This window comes from Desmodus rotundus, chromosome 8 (assembly GCF_022682495.2).
Source record: "Desmodus rotundus isolate HL8 chromosome 8, HLdesRot8A.1, whole genome shotgun sequence".
NCBI classification, from domain to species: Eukaryota; Metazoa; Chordata; class Mammalia; order Chiroptera; family Phyllostomidae; genus Desmodus; species Desmodus rotundus.
This window is the reverse complement of record NC_071394.1, coordinates 124,180,992-124,204,705: the sequence shown is the minus strand read 5'-3', so window position 1 is coordinate 124,204,705 and position 23,714 is coordinate 124,180,992. Positions and strand designations below refer to the sequence as shown.

At 42.9% G+C, this 23,714-nt stretch overlaps 1 protein-coding gene across 2 annotated transcripts in view; it reads right to left on the bottom strand.

Moving 5' to 3' along the window:
- The window catches only part of CTDSPL (CTD small phosphatase like), a 115,536-nt gene that overhangs the window by 70,730 nt on the left and 21,092 nt on the right, over positions 1 to 23,714 (bottom strand). The gene's annotated exons all lie outside the window — the stretch shown is intronic.

Genomic DNA, 23,714 nt, shown 5'->3' with positions numbered 1-23,714 from the left:
AGGGATTGTGTCCAAAGCTACCTCACCGTGGCACACTCTACACTCCCCAGAGCCACTCCCCAAACGCCAACTTTGTTTGCACCTGTGTGCTACCCCCCTTTGACAAGGCAGTCGGGGTTCTCACAATTCACAGGGACTGGCTCAGAGTAAAACCCCCGGCAGCGGGTCTGTGCACACTAACGCAGGCGGGTGAGGGGAACACGTGTGCGGTTCTGCAGTGAGGCCCGGCTGTGGCACCAGGAGGCAAGAAGGAAGTCCTTCCATCCGCCCTCCCGGTTCAGACAGCTTCGGTGAAGCAGCGGAGCTCTCCCACTCTACTTACATACAGAAATAGCAACCGTGCACTGACCTACAAGTTGCCCAGGCCTGGAAAAATCCTCCAGGATATTTAAAAAAAAAAAAAATCACATGTTTTTCCAAGCCTTTTTCAAATTGACTGGCTGGCTAAAAAAGGAGCAAATTACGGAGATCATTTTTTGGAGGCATTATCTGATCTACAAATTCAAAATGGAAGATCCAAATGTCAGACTCTCAATTTCCACATATATATATTTCATAAGCCTTTCCCCCTTTGTAAAGTAAGACATGCTTCTCAGTTCTTCCCACAATAGGCTTATTTCAACATAACCATGAAAAGACCATCATGATTAATCGCATGCAGCTATTAGCGTGATAGCTCCATTTAACTACAACATGAAAAACACCAGACAACTCTTGTTTGGCTTCCTAATTTTTATATTCATTCAGTCTGTCTCTAACATGTTTCCTGAGTCCTTCTGTGTAGAGGTGTAGGTGGAACACAGTGCAACAAGACTCAGAGAGGCAGGTGGGGTCTACATCACAAAGGAAGGTTCTCCCACCTCCTTCTGACTCTTATAGGCAGAGGTGAGGTATTGAAAACTTCTGAACAGGGGGGTGACTGGACTGCACTGTGTGTAGGCAAGTTATGCTGGAAGGAGGCACAGAATGATGATGACGGCATGCAGAGGCAGGAAGCCTAGTTAGGAGGCCACTGTAAAATCGCTATTGAGAGGTGAGGACGGGCAGACAAACCACTTTTCCAGATCAGAGAATGTGGAGGAGGAAGTAGCAGAGACGTGGGCCAGGCCTGCGTGATGCAGCAACGGGGAGATGTATCCTGAACACGAGAAGGAGGCTGAGCAGAGAGCTGCCGGCCCAGTGCCAGTACAAGGGAGCTGCACCATTCCTGGTGCCCAGTCTGAGTCTGGCAACCACAGGCACTGATTCTTGGGAGCCTGGGGCAGTCATGCTCCGGCCAGGGAGTTACAAGGGGACCTCTTGACCCTGACAGGCTCCCCCCACTCCCATCTCCGCTCCAGTGGGTTACCACTGTGGTGAGCTGCTTCTTCCCCTGCACAGCTCTTCACGCCAGAGGTCCTTTCTCAGCTTGGGTGGGAGCAGTACCCAGGGCCTTCCATCCACTGGCGAGGCTCCTTCCCTCTGAAGTTTGATAGAGTATACTACTCCTTTGTCTGATGAGGGGCGAGTGAAAGCCCTCCCTCAAAGGGAATTATAGGACTAAACAGCCCCAAAAAGAACCATAACCAGGGTGGCTCTGCTCAGCAGTCTGGCTTCCTTCTCTCCTTAAGATGCAAACGTCACATGATCCAGTTAGTCCAGAGCTTCGGTGAAGAGCTGTTCTGCTGACAGCCTGGTGGCAGCCAGCCGGTGGAGCCAACTTTATTGTATAGAATTCTTCATGTTAAGAAGATTTTTCGGTATAGCCCTCCAGCCCTGGGCAGGTGGCAGGAGGAGTCCTGCAGCCACAGGAGTGTGTGGCAGGGACCTTGTGAGGAAGGCGGGGCCGTCTGGTTGTTTTCTGTTTCCACTGTCAGGGCCCATGCACGTGCTGCTGGAGTCAATCAGTTACCTAGAGGCAGCGGCAGGGGAAGGCTGGCTTGGGGCCCTCGCACCAGGCGGAAGCAACTGCACGTGGGTTTTGTAGGAACCCTGTCCTAGCAGTGGAAGCTCCCCACCTACTGTAGCTTCTCTGGGGAAGAGTACAATGCAGGGTGGGCAAGAGAGGAGGAGAGACTGGGCTGTCGTCCCAAGAGGCTCTGAGCTTGTAAGTTGTTTGCTATCAAGTTAACTCCTAGCCCCCAAAAGAAGAGTCTAGTGAAGAGGGTCTGACATATCCTTTGCTGACTGTTCACCTAGACGACCCTGTCATCACTCTCGGGTAACAAGGGCAAGCACCCTTGCCTGACCCTTGCATTTGACGCTCAGGGCTCAGGTGTGCTTTACCTCCGTCTGCATCAAGAATTATACAAATACCTAAAAGCACTACTGAGGAAACGTATAATCCTCATTCGTTAACCCTCCTCACGGCCCCTTCCCCCATCGCTGAATGCCAGCTCTCACATCCCGTGTCGCCAAACAACTCTGTCCCACGCGCTGCCCAGCCTCCAAGGGCAGCCCGATGATACCTCAGGGCTCAAAGCTGTTTGCAGCAGCAGCAGCTGTGATAACAGCACCAAGGAGGCCTGTCAAGTGAGTCACTGGTTCAAAATCTGTACACAAACATTCCCTCATTTGTCCTGACAAATGTCCCTCACCTTTCAGCAGCTTGGGATAAAGAGGAATGTGGCTACCAGCAGCTTCCTTTTCAAATGACAAGGTCCTGCTCGGGAATGTCAGCGATCAGATCGGCTGCTCTTTCCCACGTCCCCCTCTCGTTCCTTCACAGGGCCCACCCTGTCCACGCCGCGCTGTGCTAGTATGCCAGTGGCCTGGGCTGCTGCTTGGAGCTCTGACAGCCAGGTAACAGGAAGCCCACCACCATCTCCAACGGTCTCAAACAACCTGTACTTCCCTGTTACTCAACCTCAGGGAATGGTGTTTCCTGGAAAACAACTCACATTTTTATTATGGACGGCGTGCCCGGGCGTGCGCAGTACTGGGCACCTGAGGCTCTCTGAGGTGCGGTATTGGAGAGGATCTGGGGTTCACTAGCACTTGCCACAGCCATCGGTCTCTGCTGAGGGAAGAAGCCACAACGTGTTCTGTGGCCAAAGGATGACCAGTCGGTGACCACTGCGGTGGCCTGGTATAAGACTGCCCGATTGTGATGTTCCTCACGGAGTGGCGACCAACCAACCTGGGACACTGTCTCTTTTGGGGGCAGGTTTGATGTGAGATGCAGCAGTGGCAGCAGAGACAAGAGTTGGGATGAGGCAGCAGAGAGAGGAGCAGAAGCAGGAGAAAGAGGTGGGCAAGAGGCCATCTCTCCATGCCTGGAGGACTCTGTCGGGTGGCTAGCATGGATGCCCGATTCTACAGTGATGACATGACAGGGAGTTCCCAGAACTCCCGGCGCCTCCTGAACAATGAGATGCCAATGGGCCTGCTGGGAAGTACACAAAACCCATGGTGAATGGACAGTGTGTTGCTGGGGCCCAGGTCTGAGTTTGCCCATGGCCCCGGGGATCTTCACAAGGGTCTCTCCCTACTCTGAAGCAAACTGGGAATACCTCTTATAAACTGAAAAAGCCTGGCTAGCCTAGGGAGGAATTTTTACTGGAGGAATAACTGAGCTTCAAAGAGATTAAGTGACTTGCTGATACAGACAGTGATGGCTGCTAACCCATCAAACATTCCCTTGTCTCTCTTTCTAACAGAACCCTGATTTCTTTAGGGATGGCAATGTGCCCAGCTAAAACTTCTCCCACAGAGTCCCTTACAGCTAGGAGGCCATGTGGCAAAGTCTGGCCAGTGAGACATAAGTTGAGAGGTTTTCAAAAGAAGCTTTTGCTTTCTCGATTGAACTGCACCCACCCCCCCGCCCCACCCCCTGCCACCCCCCACCTCTACTTTTCCTGCCTGGGTCACTAAGAGACAGGCCTCATAATGCGGCTGCCACATTGGAACCATGAGGATGGAAGCCGTGTGCCAAGGACAGCACAGGCAGGAAGGTAAGAGATTGGGTCCCTCAGGACACGGTATGAGCCCTGGACTGGCTTCCCTCCAGAATTCTCATTATGTCTGAAAAAGAACCACCTACTTGTTTGAGCCACTCTGGATGTTTGCAGCTGAATGCATTCCTAACTGAAACACCTGCCCAAGTCACAGAGCCGCGGGTAAACAGTGAAGCCCAGAATCTAACCAAGGTCTGTACAGCTCCAGGGCCCACCTTGCTTATTTCTCAGCACACTACCTCTTGCTCTCAGAACAAGAGGTCTGCAGGTTAAACAAGACGCTATATATATGTCAAGCACCCGATACAGCGTAGCAAATGCCCAATACCTATTAGTCCCTGTTACTACCATTATTATAAGGCCAAGCCACTTAAAGCTCCTGATTTAGGAGACCATAGACCTCAGACCAAAGACAAATGGGAACCCAGAAAAAGGTGTCTCTCTGAGGAAGAGAGAGTGAAGAAGGGCTAGGTCTTTTGCCCAGCAGGGATACTAAGAGCAGAGGGTTGTCCATTGAGACCAAGTCCCACTCCCAGAGCCTGGTTGTCCCCTGGGAAGAGCAGCACAGATAAAAAACGACCCCCGGCATAATCGGTGGATTGAGTAATCCCTCCTTGTTCCTTCCATTTGGACCCAGGTCCCCTTGGAAAGCCAGACAGAGGCCCTAAGAAGAGGGCTAACCAGGTTCGGTCATGGGTATCAGGCACCGTAGCAAACTCACACCTTTCTCCTCCTTCCCCAGACACAGCAGTGTGTCTCCTAAAATAATGAATATTGCCACTTTTACAACAGAACATAGGAAATAACTTATAGGTCTAATAGTAAGGTACTATATAAAGAAGTGATGTTATGCCCACAAAATGGAATATTCTGTAGTCATCAAATATGATATTCTCTAAGGGTTTTTATAACATGGGAAAATCCTTTTTTAAAATTAAATGTATTGGGGGTGATGTTGGTTACCAAAATTACATAGGTTTCAAGTGTACCGTTCTGATACGTCATCTGTATACTGCATTATGAACCCACTACACAAGGTCAGATCTGTCACCATATATTTGGCCCCCTTTACCCTTTACTACCTCCACCTTCCCTCCCTCTGGTAACCACCACGCTGATGTCTACGTCTGTGAGTTTTTGTTTATTTTTCTTGTTAGTTCGTTTGTTGCTTTCAGTTTTAAATCCCACAGATGAGTGAAATCATATGGCTCTTGGCTTTGTCTGGCTGACTTACTTCACTTAGCATGTCATTCTTAGGACCCATCCCTGTTGTCACAAATGGCAGTGTTTCATCTTTTCTTATGGAAAAATTCTTGTTGTGTGACAAATAGCTGGCATATTAAACTATTCATGTGGCATATTTCCCAAGATCCCCTTATGATATTTGTGCACATACATATGTAACCAAGTTAAGAAGGCAAGAGGAAAAATCTTAAAAGCTATAATAACTCAGTTAACTTCTTTCTTTCGCGATATTATGGATGACTTTCTGGTCTCTACACTTTTCTATAATTCTAAGATTTCTACAGTTCCTTTTATAGCCATAAGGTAAACCCTTACAAGTATGTTGAGGAGAGGCGAAAGTATGTTAATGATAGAAGTTGCAACATAGTTTTTATTATTTGGACAGGATATCTGGCTTCAAAACATGCTGTTTGCTGACAGCCAGAAAGCGCATATGTCAGTGAAATATTTTTAAAATGGAAGAGTGCCTCTCATGTGGCCCTCTTCACCTCCCAGCAGAAGAAAAGCACCTTCCTCCCTTTAGTGGGGCCTGGGGCTGGAGACGCATCCCTTACGCCTTTGCAGCGGCTCTGATCCGAGACCCCTCCCACTGCAGTTTTCTGAGAGAAGACCCTCTTTGTAAAAGACTCTGGTGGTTCTGAAATGACCCTGGACTCATTCCATCAGTAAATCTGAATGCTAACCACCTTTGCCCAATTCACAGAGCACAAACACATGAGACCCTTGGGGAAGCGCGGCACGGTGTGCATTCACGTGGTTTTGATGGGGTCAGCACATGGTTTTTCACCCTCATAAGAGGGAAAGCGAATGACTCGTTTCCCCTGCACCAGAGCTCTCTATATAACCAGCCCACCGTCACGGATCAAGCTCGTGTCCGTGGAACCGGGTCTGAGCCGGTCATCACACCGCACGGCAATGGCAAACCCACCGTTGGAAGTGCCCTGGGCCACCTTTCTTTGGGTTTCTCCTCCCAGAGGTCTGTGTGCCTGTACCGCACAGCTTTTCCCAAGTATCACTCCTCTCCTCACCTCCAACGCTTGACCCCAGCGGGGTCTGAAAGTAACTTGTTTTCACTCTCGACACAGATATCCAGCTACACTGGGATGCTTAGAGATGAAAAGTTATTTAATTTTTCATCACTCACCCAATGGTTCAACATATTGTTTGGGAGTTTTCCCCCCTCTGGGCTAAAGATCAAAATACTTAGTACATCAGAGATAATGATAAAAGCATTATGAAAAACTCATGTAGTAATAGATTTTCTTTTCAACAGAGGAAACTGTGTTGTCTCGTACAATTTCAAGGTTTCATTTCCTTGCATTTGGGAATTACCAGAATGATACAAGCAGCCTGCAAAGAGTTTCATCTCGAGTTTGGGTTATTTGGACTCATCTGTGACACATGCAGAGCTACCAGATCCCACATGAGACAAGCGCTGTGAGGCTTCCCCTATGACCCTCATCTAGCTTAACGACAGTCATTTGTTCATAGTGTGAAAGTTCAATAGCTTGAAATGTTACACCTCTGTGAAAAACAAGATTACCACATAGCAACAGCTTATGAGCTCTGCCACTCTGAACACGGAATCTGTAATACATCAATACCTACCAGTACAATCCAGACTTTGTGAAGGAGTTGGCTAACAGAGCAAAGTAACACTGCAAGGGGAAATATTTAATCCAGGCAACAGGTTTTTCAGGCAGCCGTCTGATTAGAGAATGCTAGAACCAGTGGGGACCTCGGAGATCTGCTAGTTTAACTCTTTCAATTAAAGTCTGGGCCTGGGTACCCTCCAAAGGGGGCATTATTGGAATAAAGCCTCACAGCGAGTGGGGGCAGGGCTCCCACCTGGGCGTCCAGCATTTCTAGGGACCAATAAGTGACATTAACGTTGAAACACTCATCTCCCTCTCTTGCTCGAGGACACAACGGCTTCTACCTATCTAGCTTTAGTTTACGTCTCTGCAAACATCTGCACAGGTCCCTTCGTGAATCAGGGATACAGTCTCCTCCATTGAAGCCCTCTGTCCTGCTGTAAGTAAGTATCTCCTCCTCCAGGCAGACTCCATGGTTTCTCTAAACTTATATGCTCTCGCTCTCCTGAACGAGGAGAGTGTATTAGAGAGTGTATTTCAGTTTGTACTCTTATTTGTATATTTGTTTTATATCCCTCAGATTGCAAGTTTCTAGAGGACAGAGAAAATACTTGATTCATATTAATTACTCCAGTCTTTTGCTTATAGTAGCTCTCAATAAAATGAGAACAAATGTATTCATTACACACTTTTTTCTGGCCTATAAAAGTAGATCCCTAAGTTTCAACTAACAGCATGGTATAATGTTGATTTTCAACTAACAGCATGGTATAATGTTGATTGTCCTCAATAAATGTCTCGATTTCATTGCTATCAACTTCAACTGGTCTACCTGACTATGGAGCATCATCCAGAGAGAAGTCTCCAGCACAAAGCTTCACAAACCACTTTTGACATGTTTGATCAATCACAGCACCTTCCGTACACTGCACAAATCTTTTTTTGTGTGTTTCAGTTGTGTTTTTAACTTTCTTGAATAATAAAGCATAATATGCTGAAAATGTTGTGTATTTTCTTCCATCTTCAATATTAAAATGGCTACACAAAATTCACCAACTTTGATACATTTTTCAAAAGATGCACACTGATATGACAGCTGACACAATGCAATCTAACAAAATTGTTTCAAATGACGTTAAAGACCATTCAGTCCTACTAGAGCCATCTTATAGAAAAAAATCAAATTTTTGGCCAAACCCATATTTCAGAGTAAACTACAGATATCATTCTACTACTCCTAAATAATTCAGCATGCCTATCATTAACTAAAATTCAATATTAATTTTCTTTTCATGTAAAATTGACATGTAATGAAGTGCCCAACTCTTAAGTGTCCATTTCCTGAATCTGCCCAGAAACCAAAATATACAACTGAGTGCAAAACCCTCACTCCTCCACAGGGGACCACTGTTTTGTTTCTCGCCTCCACTACAGGCTTGCTCGCCCGTTCTGGAGTTTCATAGAAAGGGAATCACAAAGTAGAGGCGCTTTTTGTGGAAGGCTTCTTTGACTCAGAATGTTCATTAGTCTCACACACGTCGTTGCATGCATTAGAGATTTTCTCCGTAGTATTGCCGAATAGCATTCCATTGTGTGAATATACCATTGTTTGTTTATCGTTTTCCTATTGATGGGGACAGCTAGCCTATACATGTTTTGTGTGTCAACATATATTTGCATTTCTCTTGTGTAAACAGCTATGAGTAAAACTGCTGGGTCAAAGAGATGTATATTTAGTTGGATAAAAAAATGAGTTTTCCCAGTGTTGTTACCACTTTACATGCCTACCAATATTGTCTCAGGCTTCCAAATTACTTGTGGAAAGGTTTGGATGTTGAGTTAAGATCGTTTTATAGACTAGGGCTATTCAAATTTTGTTTCATTTTGTGTCTTTTTTTTTCTTAAATTTTAAAAAATATGTTTATTGATTTTAGAGAGGAAAGGAGAGAGAGGTGGGGAGAAACATTTATGTGAGAGATTGCCTCCCATACATGTCCCGACCGAAGATCGAACCCGCAACCTAGGTATGTGCCCTGACCAGGAATTGAACCCCCCAACCTTCTGGTGCATGGGACCTGAGCCACACCAGCCAGGGCTTGTGTCCGTTTTGATGAAATGTATTTTTCAAAGAATGTGTAGACTTCATCTAAGTTAGTAAGTTTTTGGCATAAAGCTGTTCATCACATAGCCCTATTAACTTTTTAATGTCTGTAGGATTGATAACCCTTCTTTCATTCTGGATATTGATAATTTGCATGCTCTTCCTATATTTAATAATTTTGCACTGATCTCTTAAAGACCAAACATTTGGTTTTATGGATTTTCTCTAATTTTTTTGTTTCTTTTCCACTAATTTATGCTCTTATCATGCCCTTCTTACAGTAACTGGAGGTTTCCACTTAAATACATATTAAAAATGAGTAGTAAGAAGGACATGTACGTATCGAAATTTAAATTAAATAAATTAAAAATCCAATTCCTTAGTCGCACTAGCTATGTTTCAAGTACTCAACAGCCACACATGGTCAGTGGCTACCAGATGGGACAACACAGACACAGAACACTTTTATCACCACAGAAGGTTCTATCGGATGCACTTTCCTTTTCCCTAATACAAACACTTAACGCCACCAAGTTTCCTTTAAATACTGCTCTAGCTGCCCCCTAAACTTCTAATGTTTTTCATTACTATTTAGTTAAACATATTTTCCAATCCCTTTATGGTTTCTTCTCTAAACCATAGGTTATTTACAAGGGTGTTGTTGAATTTCTAACTACTTGGTGTTTCCCAAGGTATATTGCTGTTATTGATTTCTAATTTAGTTCCATTGTGGGGAGAGGATACACTGTTGTCTCTAAATATTTCAAATTTTTTAAGTGTATCGACACTTGTCTAATGGTCTAGCATTTGAACAACTTGGTAAACATACCATCTGCCCTTGCAAAGAATGTGTCCACTGAATACAGTATAGGTTTATGCCCGTCCCTATGCCTTACTGATTTTTTTTTTTTTTGTATAATTGTTCTATCAATTGCTGACAGGAAAAATCTCCAACTCTGAGGAATGTTTTGTTTCTCCCTTTAGTTCCATAAATTGGCATCTAAGTTGCTACAAGGCAACTTTTACTTGGCTTGAATGAAATAGAGCTTTGACTAAATGATGTGACAAAGACGTTTTCAGCGCCTCACTCACATGTTGCGGTGTACAATGAACTATGCTTCCTATCTGAGTGTTAACAGTAGGATTGTTTACTCAGACCCCAAAACTAACAGTTTCCTTCAGAAGTTTTCAAGTTCCATGTCTTTCTGTATTTATAGATATAGCGCCAATGTAAACTAATTATGAGAAGGAGCAGCCTGCATCTTAACTGTTCTTTAAAAAGTGTGCTTTTGTACCAATGTCAACCCAATAAACTTAATTTTAAAAAGTGTGCTTTGGTTTCAAGTCCGGTATGGTTAAGTAAGCTCCTACTGGGACCGATTCTCTTGGAGAAAACAACTATAAACTTGAGACAAATATAAAAAACAAGTACGTAAAGGCACTGCGGAAAGACGAAAAACTAGATTCCGGAGGAGGGCTGGCACTTGGAAGACGGGAAAAGCGCTAGATGTGTTTCTCAATTTTACGGCCTTTGGCGTGGTGGCAGGCTGTAGTCAGTGCCACACTGGGTGGCTGAACTCCAACTGAAAGCATGTATATCTGGGGGACAGACTTGGGGACAACCACAGCCACTGGAAAATGAGGAAGGAACCCCAGTAAGCATAGAGTCAGAGAGAAAGAGCCTCCAATTCAGTGTAGAAGCGCTACCTGCCCAGATGGCCGGCTGTCCCCTGAACCACGTATGCACGCGACGGCCTCCGAGCAACCACCGAAGGGAAGAAGGAGTGAGCCAAGAGTCGAGGTGCTGCCGTAGAGGCAATGTTTGGGGCCTTCGTTCAACTAAGTTAATTGCTGGTTGAGGCAAAACCCAAAATAAACAACAGCTCACCCTGCTCCCAAATAAACATCTTCAGAGGGATAGAATCCAGAGTCTCTGTAATAGTAGAGTGTTCAAAATATAATAAAAATTAAATGAAGAAATGGGAAAATGCAACCCGTCCTCAAGAAAAAAAAGACAATCCATCACAATCCAAGATAACCCAGATGTTGCAATCAGCAGAAAATAATTCTTAGGAAGCTATTATAATTATGCTCAATGGCATAAAAGAATCTGTAAAATATATAGGAAACCTGGGCAGAAAAATAGAAATTATAAAAGAACCAGCTGTAAGTTCTAGAATTAAAAAAAAATACAATACATAAAACTTTCAAAAAAAATCATTGGATGATCTGAACAGAATAAAGATAATATAGGAAAAAGTCAGTGAACTTCAAGATAGACCAAGAGAAATTATTCAATTTGAAGAACTGAAAGGCAAAAAAGATTTGAAAAAAAACCCTGAGCAAAATCCCAGGCCTTTGGGACATTAAAAAGCGTACCATTATAGGGTGTAATTATAGCGCTAGAAGGAGAACAGAGAGGATGGGGTGGAAAAATAAATGATGGCTCCTAATTCTTCAAATCTGGTATCAAACCTTAATCTACAGATTCAAGAATCTCAATGAACTACAAGCAGAATAAATACAAAGAAAACAAAATATAGAAAGAATAAAATAGTCAAAGTAGCCAGAGAAAAAGGATACATTACATACAGAAAACAAAGATTCTGGTGACCACTGAAGCCTGAAGGTGGTACAATAGCATCCGGGAAAAAAAATCTTCACCGCGCAATTCCATATCCAGTGAAAATATCCCTCAAGAATGACAGTAAAGTAAGTATATATTATATTTGTCATGTTTTAGTCAAAACTTTTAATTTTATACTAAAAGTTAGCCATGCAGAAGTTTGCATATCAGTTCATAGAAACTTGAAAACATGTTTTTAAATTAATAATAATTAAAGTATCATGTGAAGTGGGGGGAATCAACACTTCTGTCTTCGGTATTCCTTTAATATTGAATAGTGGGTAACAAGTTATTTTTATGTAATCAGATCTAAGACTGAGAGTCGTTTACATTTTGCCAAGAATTTCTGGATTAAAGTGTCTGTCTCTTCTTCTGTCTCCTTTTCCACAATTATGTTACTAGGAAAATGAAGGAATAGTTAAATTCTTTCCTCTATGCATTTTTTAGACCTAGAGAAAGAATTCAGAACTGACCATTAAAAACTCACCTGCTAAGAGCTGAAAATGAAGGGTGGGCAAACTATTAGGCAAGAGGAAAGAAAACATATAGGAAAAGGTATCTTGAAAGAACACATTCAAGTTGGAGAATTAACTGCAGAGATTGAGACTGAGTCAATATTTGCATTAGAAATCTCGACCTGAATTAACACATTTGTTGGACTTGTTAGTCCAGAAATAGTTCCCAAGAGAGCTCTGGAAGTGTGACCTTCTCCTGCACATCTGCTCTTTTATGAGTTCTCTTAATATTTTTTAAAACTGCTGCTAAGTGTTAATTTTTGTTGAAAGAAGGATTACCAAACAACCTGTTGGTAACGCAAAACAAAGATTCCCTTCATACCAGCCTTCCTTAAACCTAGATGCAGACTGTTTTCCAAACTGTTAACATCCCAAGCTAACTGCCAAACAGTTATTAACTAGCCTCTGACATCTGAGCCACAGCTGTGTTCTCTCCTGCGAAAGGGCAGCCTCACCCAGACAGTGACTCTCCAAAGGTCAGCTGTATCCTGCAGCAGGAAGTCCACTCCATGGTTGGTGGCACATGCCTGCACAATGGAATGGCCTGTGTTTGTCCCAATTCCCTTTCCTCCCTCTTGGCTAATCTTCACTGGTCATAAATGTTCCGCTCGCCTAGCACAGGAAACAGGGGCCTTACACTTCATCCTGCTCACACACGGCTGCTTTTGCTCTTACACAAACACTTTTCACTGAAGATCGATCATCTTAGAGTTGCCACTGAAAAAGGTGCTGATGACAAAGGGCCAGAAGATAAAGTGAAAATCCTTGCCTCCGAAGCAAGCACATTTGTTTAGTGTCGGGCCCTGCTGTAACGCTTTCTCACAATATCCCCCCACTCCTGTAAGGATCGTCTCTCCCATTTGACAGGTAGGAAAGTTACGGCTGCTCAGAGAATTTAAATGAACTTCCCGTGGCCGTGTGGCTTTGGAGGGACACCACATGAACATCCAGTTCTCTTTGACTCAAGTCCAAGGGTCATTCCACTCTGGCGACCTTTAAGAGTAGATATACCCTTCAAAATTCCAACTGGATTAAAAAAAAAAACTTGTCATATTGATGGGAGGTAGGTGGAAAGTTGATTTAAAAATTTACCTGGAGGAGTAAATGAACAGGAATAGCTAATGTCATTTTAATAATAACGATGCCTTTACAGATATTAAAAAAATATGTTCTAAGGCTAACACATAAAACCAGAGTGATATTTGTTTATCTGCAGTGCCTGGCTGATAGTAAGTACTCAATAAATGACAGTTGTCATTATTATAATATGCTAAGTGCATTATATGTATATACATATTACCCAACTTAACTTTTCTTTCATAGGGACCTTGTGAGTAAAATTTTATCCCCATTTTACAGATCAGGAAATTGAGGCACAGAGATTTTAAATAACTTGCTAAAGGACACAAAGTAAGTAAATGGGGTATCTGCATCTGAGTTAAGGCTGTCTGACTTCAAAGTGAAGGGTGTTATTGCAGCATTAATAATATCATAAGTCTGGGAGAATCTTAATACTCATCAGTAGGGAACTGAGATAAATCAAAGTATCTGTATAAAGAATCTTCCTGAGAATCAGGCAAATCTATATATGAAAAGATGTCTATATGTAAATGAAAAAACAAGTTCCATTTCATAGGTAAAATCTCGCTTTTTTGTTGAATAACTATACATGTGTAGTCATAGTTGTGAAATACGCATGTGCATGTTGTATATGTGTGCACACATATACACATGTATGTTGTATGGAGTTGTACTATGAACATACGTATACACTATCCCTTTTCTAACATACTTTTGTATTGTTCCCATCTGTTACAAGCACATGATAAACATGCTTGTGTAATTTTTTTCAAAGCAAAACACTTCCATAAACAGGTTATACTACAACTGATCGAAAGTACGAGGAGCCCTCCCCCACCGGGAATCTGAACACCAGTTTCCACTATAAACTGGCACCCCACGCCTGGAACGGGAGGACAGTCTGGCTTTAACACAGACCAGCCAGTCTACACAAACAGCTGCGTGCTACCTGGTGTCTGGCCTGGTGCCCTGCACACCTGTGTGTAGAATTAGAAAGGCTCTTCCCTGTACAATCGCTTCTTTCAGAGGGTGCTGGGCAACAGGAATAGGGTACAGAGAAGTGAATGGCTGCCTGACTATCACCATGATCTGGGTGGTCCGATTCTAACCAGACTCGGTGAGCCTAGACGTGGATTAGTCTGGGCTGAGCGAGGCCCCAGACCTACAGGCTTCAGTCAGCAGTTGGCAATGGTGATGGCTGGAGCGAAGGTCACCCCCTGGGTGAGGGCCTAGAGACACACTGTTGAGTCATACCAGCAAGCTTCGGACAGTAAAGAAGGCGAATCGTCACTTGATGCCATATTCAGCTGGCTGGTGCATTTCAGATAGAATTCCCTGAAGCTGCCTGCCTCAAGAGCAAAGTGGCAAATTGTTTTCTAAATCCATCTATAAAGGGATTTTCTTCTTCTTTCCTTTCTTCCTGTTATGAGTCAGGCACTCGGCTCAGCCTTCCAACCTCATCTGTAACTTGGTATGACTCTGGCAACAGACAGCCCAGTCCCCTGCCAAAGGACAGGGAGGATATATCCTGTGACACAGAACCTAGAGACAGAGAGCTTAGATTTGATCAAGATTTCGATCGTGTGCTACCATCCACCATGATGGTGATGCTGTCAGCGGCCAAAGCTTGTTAGGTGATGCAGGTTTGAGTTCTCCATTGATAGTCCAACTTTTGACCTTTTACATTATTTTAAAATTATTTTTCATTTTTATCAAACAAAATCACATTTTAAATCAAACTGCTCAAAAATACTGAAATCAAAAAACATTACGCTGAAGCAAACGCTTTCAATGATTTTAGCATTTTTTAAAACCAAATAATATGTTAATATTGCCATTTCTTAGTTTATCTATTTATCCTCTATCTATTAAATTCCTGTTATAATAGTTTAGATTTTAGTTTTTTATACAACTGACCACATTTCCCCTTCCCTTACATGACTATGATAAAGAACTGTTTGCTGAAAACCCAAGGAGTTTACTCTGACATTTTTTCATTTGAGTTAACGCTTTCATATTTCTTTCTTTTGCTTATTTTCCTATGCACTCACATTTGAATTTTCCTAAATACTCTTTCTGAATTACCAACATACGTAAATACTATTTTCCAAATGGCCAAGTATATCAGATAATCTATTAATTCCAAAGTAACTGGGCCTGTTTTATACATATTGGGCTTCTCCAGGCTGTTTTTCTGTGTTGGTTCCCTGCTTTTTGATTTCTGTTCTTCTCCCCCTTTTTATTTCCTCATTTTGCTGAAGTACTTATTCTGGCTGTTTCCTAGAGAAGGATTAGCAGGAAGCAAAATTTTGAGTGCTTGCAGATTTAAAAATGTCCTTGTTCTCTACTCACACTTGATTGGAAGTTCAGCTGAGTGTAAAGTTCTTGAAAGAAAATAATTTTCTCTTGGAATTTTGTTGACTTTGTTCTATTATCTTCCAGTTCCCCGTATTGAAGTGAAGAACTCTGATAGCATTCTGATTTTCATCCATTCGTTTGTGACAAGATTCTCCCCTCTAAGCTTTTATAATTCACTGCGCCTTGAGTTTTAAATGTTGAAAATATGCCTTGATATGGGTTAAGTTATTTTACTTTTTTCATTCATGGGCCTGGGCTCTAGATTTAAAGCACCTTTCAGTATAGAGAGTTTTGATCTTCAGCCCTGAAATATTTCTTTGATAATTTCTCTGATAATGTCCTTTTTTCTATTTTCTGTGCTCTTTCACTATGGAACTTCTATTAGTCAGATATTGAAACTCCTAGAAACGCCATTTAAAATTTTTATGTATTATTTTGCCTCTGTTTTTTATCTCTTCATCTTTTCAGTTTACTTTGAGGAAACTCAGTGATTTTGTTTTCTGTCCTTTCATTATATTTAAAAGTAATTTAAGTTAGATATACTTTTATTTTCCAAGGTCTCCTTCTTGTTCCCAAATATTCACATAAAAATTTCATTATAAAAAATTTCAAAGTTTAATATTTGAAATAATGTGCTACGCACATGCGCTCAGTGAGACTTCACAGTCACCATCCCTCCTGTACAGCACTGTGTGGTCCACATCCGGTAGGAAGGAGGCATTACATCCATAAATAAAAGTCGTAGCTAGTTAGGGCCTCCTGGCTAGTGCCTGCCACCCAGCCATCAAGCTAGCATTCTGATCCCCATGTTGCTTGGGTAGGCAGCAATAAAAAAGAATATATTCACTTCACATTTTGTTCATTCTAAATATCTAAACATTATTTATTTTAAGACCTAAAGGTAAGATTACGGATTTCAGTCCGACAAGGCCTCCCTGGCCTCATCCGTTCCCAGGAACTCACTCCACAGCAACTTCTTGCTAAAGTGGATAGCAAGCTACCACGTGGTGAGCCGGGTCTGGCTGGCCGCAGCTCCCTCTAGCACTCTCCCCATCCAAGGATCCAAAGAACCCTCATTCGGGCAACAAATGAACTGTTCTGGCCCCTAGCAGGAGATGAGGATGACACCTGGCCTAAAGATGGTTCCAGAAACAAAATGGCTTTCTGGTCTCTAAGTTTGAGCCTTATGTTGTGATAAGCACCAAGCAGTCTATTTAAGTCAGTCAGTCCTTTTTAAAGAAATATTCCACAATTCAAACAGGGCGATCTAAGTATTTTAGTGGCTAGTACCTGAGATCACTTGCTAAGTGCTCATGGACTAGCATCTCATATCCCCAAAAAGAAATAAGCCACGAGAACCTGCTTCCCAGCACCTTCCTGTGCGCAGAATCTGAAGGATGGCGCCACTAAGTCCGAAGCACCAGGAAGGTTAACTTGGCGATGTGATGCAGGGAGGCGATGCTTTGGCAACTCTCTAAGTTCAATTTTTTACTGAAAAGATTGATAAACCGTATGATTTCAGAGACTGATTCGGCTTTGTGTCACTTTAGAGATTGATGCAATCTTAGGGTTAGCTTAAAAATGCTGGCAATGTGACTAATCCAAGACAAGCTTTCCTACCTCCCATTGGTGTTAGCCTGAGAGTAAATGTCGGGAGCTGTTTTTCCTGCTGTCAAGCCAACACGTGCCCCCCAAAATGGCTCAGGGAGTGCGTGAATCTCCCTGAATCAGTTTTTACGAAGCCTGCAGCTGCTGCCATGTCCTCCATCTATCACGCCCTTCCCTCCAGCAGTAACACATCTTTTAAAAGCACCCGCTCTCCCACCCTCGGCTCTGCTCTTCTGCGTGGTTGCAGCGCGTTATGTAACTGCCACCTTATCACAGCACCGAAATGCTGAACTTCTGTACATTTCTTAAATTATGCAAGGCTTGACCTTATTGCTAGAAAATACCTAGCATATTTCAATTGTCTTCAGAGGTTCAGGAAACATTTTGAAGAGTGATTACCACACTACTGGCCGCTCCTCTGATCTACACTCCTGCAAAAGGAGCAAATTGATAACCTGCAGACTGGTAACTGTGTAGAGAGGACAGTGAGTCACCTCTTTAGAGTCTCATTAATCCATCATGGTTTTCATCAAATAATTGTATTAATTGCAATCCCTTTATTCAGCCTTTACGATGCACCAAACACTCTATCGAGTGATTTACATGCATTTATTTGTTATCATAACTATCCTGTGACAGGAGTTATTTTTATAATGTAATTATATTATTTTTATAATTTTTAGTCTCACTTTATAGATGAGGAAACAGAGGCAAAGGCCATGCAGCTAGAAATGGTGGAACTGAGATACAAAGCCAGGCAGGCAGTGTGTCCAGAGTCTCGCCCTAATCGCGACACAAACAGCTTTTCCTCCTTGTCATCCTGCCGCAGGGCTATGTGTGCTGGGGGGTGGGGAGCTCTAGGCACATGTTTGGCTTTGGTTTACCTGGGTGTCCTGTGGCTCAGGCACTTGGCAGGCCACAGAAGCTGGGCATCCACACTACAGAAGGTGCTCAGAAACACCTTGGCAAATGGGGTGTTTCCAACAAGAATTCCACTACACTCAATGTTTTGCCAAGGTATGCCCAAAAGTACTTTGAAAAATAATTTGGCTCCTGGCATGGACAGCAGCTTGGACTCAGGCCAGTTTGAGCCTGAGAAGGTACACAGGCTACAGCACTGGGCTGCTGCGGTCACATTCTGGATGGAAATCTGGATGTGGGGTAATTCAAACCGGCATCTCGGACAGGAAGCTTCAGAAAAGCGTAACCGTGTCCATAGGGACAGTATCCGGGAACTCAAAGAGGAAGCAAAAACAAAGGCATGACCTCTGTGCCTCCAAGGGTGATCTGCGGGCTCCTTGTATCGGGATCATCAGGGGAGTTTTTTGTTTTGTTTCAAATGCAGGTATTTAGGTCCTACCCTGGACCCACTGAATCAGGGTGTTCCACTATTGGGCTCAGAAGTCTGAATTTCTAGAAATGGCCCCAGGTAATTATGATGTATTCTAACACTGATAACCACTGCTTCGGGTCTCCCAGGTTCCATGTCAGGCATCACAGGAAAGCCGTGCTTTAAGATCAATACTCAATTCAACTAGTAGCATTCAGGTCTGAGAATCAAGGTTCTTGTCTCAGTTCTACTAACAGCTTAATGGGTGACTTTGGGGATGTCCCTTGGCCTCTGCGAATCTTAGGCTCCTCATCAGTAAGATCAGGGAACTAGGTTCCTCCCAGCTCTGAATCCAGCGCTTCCTACCTAAGTGTGCCTAAGTAGACTCACCATGCCTGAGTTGCTACTTACCCGGAGCGGAGGAGGTCCTAAAAGGAGGGGTCAGATGAGTACCTGGAAGGGCAAGATCAGTCGGTGTGGACCGGAGAGCACTGGGCCTTGATGATGCGGAGAATCTGGATTGGGGTGGTCACTCTGACAGGGCAGGTGTCACGGTGAGGGAAGAGACCAGAGGTGCGGAGGTGGGGAAAATGAGTTAGGGAGAAATAAAGCAGGTCTGAGGAAAGGAAAAGATCTGGAAACTGGGTAGCCAGGTGACAGAAGACCTTGAAAGCCAGGCAGGCGATGGAGTGTCCTATGGAACCTGAAAAGAGAAGCGTGGAACGTGGTGCTTCGGGAAGGTGACCGTGTGGCCTATGCAGGGTGGGAAAAGTGGGAGGGGAGCTGGGGCAGGCCTGGTGGCTCAGCTAGGGAGACATCTGTGACCCATAGGACAAGCTTATTCTAGAGATGACATGGCCTTGACCTGGATCTGTGGCAGTGGGAACAGGACAGGGAAAACACGTCAATGGAAAAACTCCAGGACCCTGGGATCCTGGGTAGTTTTTATGGTTCTTTCAGTTTACTTGTTTTGCTTTTTTGCTTATCTGTATTTTCTGTTCTCTCTGCAGTGAGCAGATATTGCTTTGTGATAAGAAAAAAGAAACATACAGTTCAGCATTTCCTTCGGGAAACCAGCAAACGAGTTTCCACCCCTTTGCAGCTTAGCCCTTCCTCTCACTAGTCTTGTTTCTCTTAAGAAACCCCTCTCTCATATTTTTTACCAACATATCTGTGCCCCATGCCTCTTTTCCCTCAGCTTCTGCAGATCATTCCTTCTCCTTTTCTGGACACTCCTCCTGCCAGCCTTTTGACGCGCAAACCTGGCTTTGCCTCTCTGCCTCGAGGGGCACCCAGAATCCTGGCCTTGGGAGAGGAGGCCAATAAGCCCTCTGCTATCCCACAGCAGCTCCAGCCCAGGACTCCACTGCTCTCTTCATGGAACGTTCTCTGAGGAGTTAGCTTTCTTTCTGTCCTTGAAGCCAATTGCATAGTACCTGCCTCAACATCTTTTCCAAAAGAGCTCCTGTCATCGCTCTGGGAAATGCTGCCAGCATCACACCCCTCTGACCGTCCCAACCTCTTAGACCTGCCCGTAGGCCCATGACCGCCTGCCTAGCAGACCTTCATGCCACCCAGAACTCCTGTAACACATCAAGCTCTGGAACCCCATTCTGACCATGGACTTCTGACTTCTTGGATGTCCATATTCCAACTAAATATCCAGTTGTTGGTATGCTTTCGATTTCACTTTCCGGCTGAGCATCCTGGATTCTACAGCCAATTATTTACATTGGCCTCATTAGTACCCTCTGAAGCTCTGCTAAGCCTGGTACCAACCAGAGAAAAACTGCCCAGCATACCCCTGGGCTCCCTTATAAAAGTTCAGCAAGGCCCGGGGTCAGCTCAGCTGTCCGCACCCCTCTGAATCCCAATGCTACTGTCAGTCCTATTGGAGACCCTTACCATGCTCCTCAAGACCCTTGATCCACTCTCATTTCCCCCACTCTTGGCCAACTGTCCTACCTCCAGTTTCACTGAGAAACTGACAGCCCTGAGATAGGAACATTCTTATTTTCCCTTCTCTTTGGCTGTGAACTTCTGCATCCCTCCAATCATCATTTCCCCCTTTCTGGAAAGAAAGGTGGTCCTGTCCCTTTAAGGCTAATTTCTGTGTCTCCGTCCAGGCCTCCCTGTCCTTCCAAAGGATTTACTCAGTTGATCATTCCTTCCTTCTTGTAGACTGCAAGCTCTCCTCCATCATGCAAGAAAAATGCTTTGACACTCCCTTCCCCTAACACCCTCTCATCTTCTTGCTACTGCCAAGTTCTTTAGAAAGTTTTGCTATTTTTGTTAAAGTGATACATGTTCATGCAAACATTTTAAACAATGCAGAAGAGCAAAAAGAAAATAACGATTACCCGACATCCTACCCCTCAGAGATAACCACTGTTAGAAATTTGGTGAACGTGCTTGCAAATTATTCTCTACGTACGCATTCACATATAGAAGTATGTGTCGAACATAGAAGAGGTTACACTGTACACACTCTTCTAGGCCTTGCTTTTGGTAGCCAACAGTACCTCCCCAGCACATTTCCATTTCCACGTCAACAGCATCTGTTCTGCAACGACGAAAGGTATTCTAGTGAATGTAAGTAACATAATTACTTCCCTGTCCCCTATTAATTTGTTTACAAGTGGGTTTTTTTGTTTTTTTTTTTGTTTTTCTGCTATAGGTAATACTGTGCTCAATATTTTTGGCACTTGTGAAGTTATTTAATTATGGCAAATTCTTTAAAAGGGGTTGTTGGATAAATAAAATATACTTTTTATGTTTGATATACACTGCAAAACAGTCTTCCAGAAAGATTGTATGAATTTAAACTCCTATTAATTGTTGTCATTTTCCTAAACCCTTAAGAATCCTATGTTTTCTTAATGTTTCAAAATTTCACCTAATATCAAGAATTAAAAGAGGCCAGCGTTACTACAGTCATTAAAAAGATAAGAGGTTGGCCAGATAGCTCAGTTGGTTAGAGCATTGTCCTGATATGCCAAGGTTGTGGGTTCAATCCCTGGTCAGGGCACATACAAGAATCAACCAATGGATGCATAAATGGGTGGAAAAACAAACTGATGTTTCTCTTTCTCTCTCTCCACCCCCTTCCTTTCTCTCTCTCTAAAATCAATAGATAACAAATTTTTAAAAATTAGCATTGAAAATGTAGATGGAATAGACAAATTCCTAGAGAAAAGAAACCTGCCAAAATTTATTTAAGAAGAAACAGAATATCTAAATAGTCTTGCTTCTATTAAGTAAATTAAATCTGTATTTTAAATTTTTCTTACAAAAAAAGCTCCAGGCTTCACCAATGTATTTTATTAAATATTTAAGAAAGAAATAACACCAGCCTTACACAAATTCTTCCAGAGAATATAATTTTTCCAGTTTATTTTGAGGCCAGCATAACCTTGACACCAAAACCTCACAAGGACATGTGAAGAGAAGAAAATCACAGACCAGTCCAGTCTGTTTTGGACATAATGATAAAGTTACATGCACTGTTATTACTACAGCAGTTTGATGGCCCAAGGCGGGGGGAGCTGGGTGGAGGTGGGCAAAGCGAGGGAAAGTGGGGACATCTGTAATAGTGTCAACAATAGAGAAAAAAATACTATAGTGGTTTGCTGCCAGTTACCTCCATAACTGAAATTTTAGTTAGAGGTCAATGAAAATTAATCTCTGAAGTCTATTCATGGACCACTTGGGGATTTGTGGGCGCCAGGCTGAAAATTACTGCACACACACAAAAAACAACCAACCAACCAACCAACCAAACAAACAAACAAAAACAATGCTGGAGGCAGCGCAGGCCCCTGGGAAACCAGAGCTAGAGTCTAAATGGAAATCCCACCAGTTCAAAGCCTTGGGAGCGGGAGCCTCTCCACTAGGGATGCCCCAAGTCTCCAAACATTTTTTCAGTTGATTTCTTTTAAGATGACTCCTCTTGATTTTGCATTTCACACATTTCTTTGTTCTCCTTCCAATGAGATTTGCTTATTATAAAGGACTTGACTGAACATTTCAGTTCCTTTATTCCCAAAATAAATTCCCACGATAACAGGGTAGAATTGGCAAGCCAAGCAAATCATTCCTTTGATGACACCCAGGGTATTTGACTACACATTTGTAAATAGAACATTTTAAACCAACACGGACTTTTGTGGCCAGAACTCTATACAAAGCCAACTTGGCTCTAGACCAAGCACTCATGGCACCCTTTGGAAGGTCACCTGAGAGAAACATAATAGGACTGGGGTGTGACCTGGCTCCAGCTCACATGCAAGCCTGAGCTAGCACTGAGGATTGCATGAACCCCCTTTGGAAAGTTCAATGACCAAGTCTTTTGGCTATCTTCCCGAACACTTTTCTAGAGGGAAAGGAACCAACTAAAGTCAGTAACTGCACTTCTACCACTTCTTTTGAATTCATCTCTATGTAAAAAAGGTAATATTTAAAAAACATATACATTAATACCCAACTAAAATGTATCTTAATACGTGAAAGTCCAGGATGAACATTTTAAATTATGAAATATTTCAACATACAGAGAATAAATATAACAAACAACTGTATATTGGGCACCCAACTACTCAGATCTAGTACATCTTTACATTTTGCTCTATGTCTCAAGAAAATAGTTAATAAAAGCAGAACATTAAAGATATAACTAAAGCTACCTGTGTACCCTTCCCTGATCCCAATCCCTTTCCTCCTTCCTCCAGAAAGAATCACTATCGTGAACTTGTTCTTCATCATTCTTCAGGATGGTTTTCCAGTTTTCCAGTATATGCACATATCCACACTATATAGAAACTACTTCTGCAAGTTTTCAAAATGTGTATGTACGGTATCCCACTGTATGTGCTATTATGGAACTTGTTTTTTTTGATCAACGTTCCATTTTTTTATTTTAGTCCTATTAATAGATCTGGCTCTAGTTTATTCTTTTTCATTGCTATACATGATTTCATTGTTTAAACATGCCTCAATTTGGATTTTGTTTTTATGAGACCTCTTTTAACTAGACCTCAGCTCAGCTCCTTGAGTGAGCGCAAATCTAAATAGAATCAAACAGACGTATAAGAATGGCTTTTCTTTTCTTTGTAGTAGCTCCTAGAAAATGAGCACCAAGTTTAAGGGCGAATAAGTGCTGTTATGTTGATGCTTCTAAGTTCAATCACCAGCAGGTGGGGGCAGCAGTATATTTTACTGCAATAGTTTTAAGGTGTAGTTAAGCTTCCCCCCCCCCCCCCGGCTGTGAAAAAGCTAAATCTGATTCTTTGGCCACAAGAGAGTTCTATCTACAAGCCACTATA